Source organism: Penaeus chinensis, chromosome 1 (assembly GCF_019202785.1).
Source record: "Penaeus chinensis breed Huanghai No. 1 chromosome 1, ASM1920278v2, whole genome shotgun sequence".
Lineage (NCBI taxonomy): Eukaryota > Metazoa > Arthropoda > Malacostraca > Decapoda > Penaeidae > Penaeus > Penaeus chinensis.
The window spans coordinates 39,926,338-39,931,337 of NC_061819.1; the positions used below are offsets into that span (position 1 = coordinate 39,926,338).

General features: G+C 28.3%; 1 protein-coding gene across 1 annotated transcript in view; it reads right to left on the minus strand.

Annotated features, from left to right (window-relative positions):
- Nucleotides 1–2,741, minus strand: part of LOC125026885 — a 7,988-nt gene extending 5,247 nt beyond the window's left edge. The window contains exon 1 of the mRNA XM_047615488.1: nt 2,095–2,741. The gene's annotated coding sequence lies outside the window, so the exon portion shown is untranslated. The remainder of the gene's footprint in view (nt 1–2,094) is intronic.
- Between the last annotated feature and the right edge of the window lie 2,259 nt (nt 2,742–5,000).

The following is a 5,000-nucleotide window of genomic DNA, read 5'->3' on the forward strand; positions in this document are numbered from 1 at the left end:
AGGAAGAAAAAGCAGACCAAGAATAAGAACAATGAGAAAAACTTAGAGAGAAGGAGAGCAAGGAAGGAAGCAAAAAACTAAGCACAGAGTAGGAATAGGAGTAGGAATGAGGAATAGGGAAGGAGTAGGAATATGAATAGGATAAGAATAGGAATGAGAAAAGCCGAGGAAAGGGGGGGAAGGCCCAGAACCCCCCCACCATGAACACTCTGAACAAACGAGCATCGCCGTTTTCAGGGTGTGACAACTGCGTGCCGCTCTCTACACTTAGCCCGCGAGTGAGTCCGCCCATTGCCCATATTGCAGGGTGGCGCTCAGGGTGACGGCGGATGGAGTGGATAGAAGAGAGATCCGAGGAGAAGACGGTAAGAGGAGGAAACGAGAGATAGATAACAGGAGACGGCGGGGGAAGGAAGGATGATAAGTTATTTAGATAAGAAAATAAGGAGGCTGAAGATAAGAAGATAGGAAAAGAGGATGGTGACAGAAGAAATGGAGAGACAGATGAGAGAAGAAGACGGTGGGAGAAGGAATCAAAAGATAGATAAGAGAGAGGAGGAGAAGAAATGACGAGATAGATAAGGAAAGAGCATGGGAAGAGAAGAACTGGAGATAAAGATAAGAGAAGGGGACGGGCGATAAAAGGAATCAAGAGATAGACAAGAGAGAGGAGGATGGAGGCAGAGGAGGAAAGACGAAATACATAAAAAAGAGGACGATGAGAAACAGAAACAAGTGATAGATGGCGAGAGAGAACAGCAGGAGAGGAAATGGCGAGAGACACAAGGAAAGAAAACGGTGAGAGAAGAAATTGCGAGAAAGTAAGAGAAACAGACAGTGGCAGAAGACATGACAAACGTACATTTTTAATCTGATGATTATACTCACGATATAATTAAGCCGCTCTTACTTAAATCAAAGTAAAGCTTAATCATAATGTCATTAAGTCGTGCCCCTAATTGCTGTCGCCTCTTAATTAAGCATTTAACAAGGGTGATTGCCAGTCTTCCCTAGATGTCCTATTGAATCGCATCACTGAGCATCACTACCATAAGGATAAGTCCGATATGCGAAGCTGAGCCTCGCCCGGGCTATGCCCATGAGGGGAGCCCGGCCTGTGTCGACCAATGCCGACTCACTAACGTGTGTCAGCTGGTGCTGACTCGGCTGAGCTTAGTCCTTACCCAGCCACAGCAGTATCCTCCAGGCGACAATTGCAACTTCTCGCGCCTGGGCGGGCGCGAACCGCCGACCCTCGGATGAGAGGCCGCTGCACTAGCCCGCGGAGGCTGCTACCCGCTGCACTAGCCCGCGGAGGCTGCTACCACCATCATTGTAATTTCAACAGTTATCGTTATTACCACGAATGGTATTATCATAAATGTAAAAAATAAGTGTTAATAACAAATTAATAATAATAATAATAATAATAATAATAATAATAATAATAATGATAATGATAATAATAATAATAATAATAATAATAATAATAATAATAATAATAATAATAATAATAATAATAATAACAACAACAACAACAGCAAAATAGTAAGACTAATAATGACAATAACAAGAAAAAAATGTAAAGTTAATGATAATGATAAAGTAACGATGATAGTACAAATACTGATAAAAACGATGATACAAAATAATGATAAAATAACGTTGATAATATAACAGGAAATAACAAAGATAATTGATAAGAGAACGATGACAATAAAATGGATAAAATAATGATACTAAAATAAATAATCATCCTACTTAACAACACCAACCAAAAATACAATAATAAAGGTGAAATTCAGACTTTCACTGCGAGTCAGACCTTTGTTGAAATCGCCAGTACCATAAGTTATAATGGTCACACATGCAGAAATGGAGACACAAACATAAATGTAAATCTAAAACAGAACATACTAATAAAGCATTCTTAGTGTATCGATAAAATCTTATGTCTCTGAAGCACTTTCTAATATTTCCATGTGCAGGTTTCCGGATCCAACACAAAATTCCATTATCAGGTATTTTTACCACCACAAGATGTATCAAAGAGGGTATAATTTCATCACTAATGTATCAATTCTAATTACTTACTCAAAAAAAAAAAAAAAAATGTGTCAGGGAATCGCCTTTCAGCAGAATTATCCGGATGTGAACTCGCCCTTTTACAAACTCGCACCTAACTGGCAAATGGCAACGCCCGACCGTGAAGCAGATCCAGCACTGTTTGAGGTGAAAGTGAAAGTAGGGGAGAGAGTTTGATGTCACATCCGCTCTCACGTTCGCTGCTCACTCGCGGCAATTTCGCTGAATAACCTGTCCTTTATTATCCATTAGTTTATCGGCAGTGGGAGGATTTCGGTATATAGAGTCCAAAATGGAGTGTGGATTCTCATGATGGAGAGATGCCTGCGTGTCGACTTTCTAGATGGAATATTGCGCAAAATTATTCGCCGGGAACAGCTGCCTAAAGATGAAATAAAGAAGTAAATGGTCAGAAATGAGGAATATGATAATGGTCCCAAACTGATGAAAGTAAACAGATGGATATTATGAAACGCGATTTCCTTGAAGATAATTGGTTTTGTTGTATTGTTTTCACATCATTATCATTGTTATCTTCAGTATTATCATTTTGCATAATTCGTATTTTTATCAGTATGATTAGTAACCATCCTTAGTATTATATATATCATTATTGTTCATTATTTTCATTGTTATCATTATCAACACTATCATCATCCTCGTCATCACCATCATCTGCAACATTAACTGATATCAAAATACATTTTACATGTTGTTATTATTATTATAATCTTCATTATTATTATCACTAATATTATTATTATCATTATTATTATTATTATTATTATTATTATTATTATTATTATTATATTATCATTACTATTATCATTATGATGATTATTATTAATATCATTATTGTTATCTATTATTATTATCACTCTTATAATTACTATTATTATTATTATTATTATTATTATTATTATTATTATTATTGTTACTATTATTATTATTATTATTATCATTATTATTATTATTATTATTATTATTATTATTATTATTACTATTATTATTATCACTATTATTATTATCATTATTACTATAATAATAATCCTTATTATTGATATTATTACTACCATTGTTATTATTATTACTATTATTATTATTGTTGTTGTTGTTATAATTTTTGTAATTATTATTATTGTTATTGTTAGCATTAACATTGTCATTTTGATAATGACAATTATTATCTTAAAGAGAATTATCAATATTATCATATTATTAGGCCTATTGTTTTTGTTAATATTATTATTGCTATTACCGTTATCATTATCACTGCTATTATTACCATTTTAATTATCATTATTATAATGATGATGATTATCATTATCATCATCATCATTATTATTGTTATAGTTATGATTAATCTTACTACATCTATTATCATTATCATTATTATCATTAATAATAATAATATGATGATGATACTGTTGCTACTAATACTAATAATAACAATAATTATGATAATAACAATGATAATAAAAGTCATGATAATAATAATGATAATGATAATAACAATATTAATGATAATAATGAAAGATTAAAACAATGATAGTAATAACAAAACAATGATAATGATAATGACAATAAAGACAATGAAGATTATTATAATGACGATGATGATGATAGTAATGATAATGATTATAATGATAAAAATAATGATATTAATGATAATGACGTACTGATAGTACCAATAATTATAACAATCATCATCACCATTATCATAATAATAATAATAAAAATGACAATAATAATGATAATAATAATGATAATAATAATGATAATGATAATAGTAATAATGATAATAATAACTATAACAATAGTAATATTAATAATAACAATAATAGCAATAATGATAATGATAATAAAAATAGTAATGAAAAAATAATTATGATAATAATAATTGCAAAAATGATGATTGATAATAAAAATAATAATAATGATAATAATAATAATTATAATAATAGTAATAATAATAATAATAATAATAATAATAATAATAATGATAAAAAATAATAATGATAATAATGATAACAATAATAATAACAAAAACAAATGTAACAAGTGTCTTTTCTCAACAATAATGATAATTATATCAACGATAGTATTAATAATAATTTTTTTTCATTATCTTGTCATTACCATTATTATCATCATTATCATTGTTATTATTATCATTATATTTATTATCACCATCATTTTTATTAATATAATTGATATTTTTATCGTTATTATCATTATCAGTATTATCATTCTATTTTTATAATTCTATTATAAATATTATTTGGTTATCATTATCATCATTATTAATAGTAGTATCAGTATCATCATTATCATTACTTTTATTCTCATTAGCATTATTATTGTTATTATCCTTTCCATTATCATTACTATTACTATTACTTTTATCATTATTATCATTTTTATTATTATAATTATCAGATCTATTATTGTTTTTGTTATTCTTATCATTACCATCAATATCATTATTATTATCATCATCGGTACCTTTGGTGGTGTCATCATCATTATTATTATCATTATTATTACTATTATTACATATCTTCGTTATATTGGTAATTATCATTACTGTCATTATTACTATTATTATCATGGTGATGATCACTGTTTAACTTATTATTTTATTCTTACCTTCATTATCATTATTATTATCATCATTATCATTATTACAATTATTAAAATTATTATTGTTACTGTTATTGTTATTATTATTATCATTATCATTTTCATCATTATTACCATTTTTTTTAAAGAAATATCATTATCATTATCACAATAATAATAATAATAATAATAATAATAATAATAATAATAATAGTGATAATAATGATAATAATAATAATAATAACAATAATAATAATAATAATGATAATAATGATAATTATTATTATTATTAT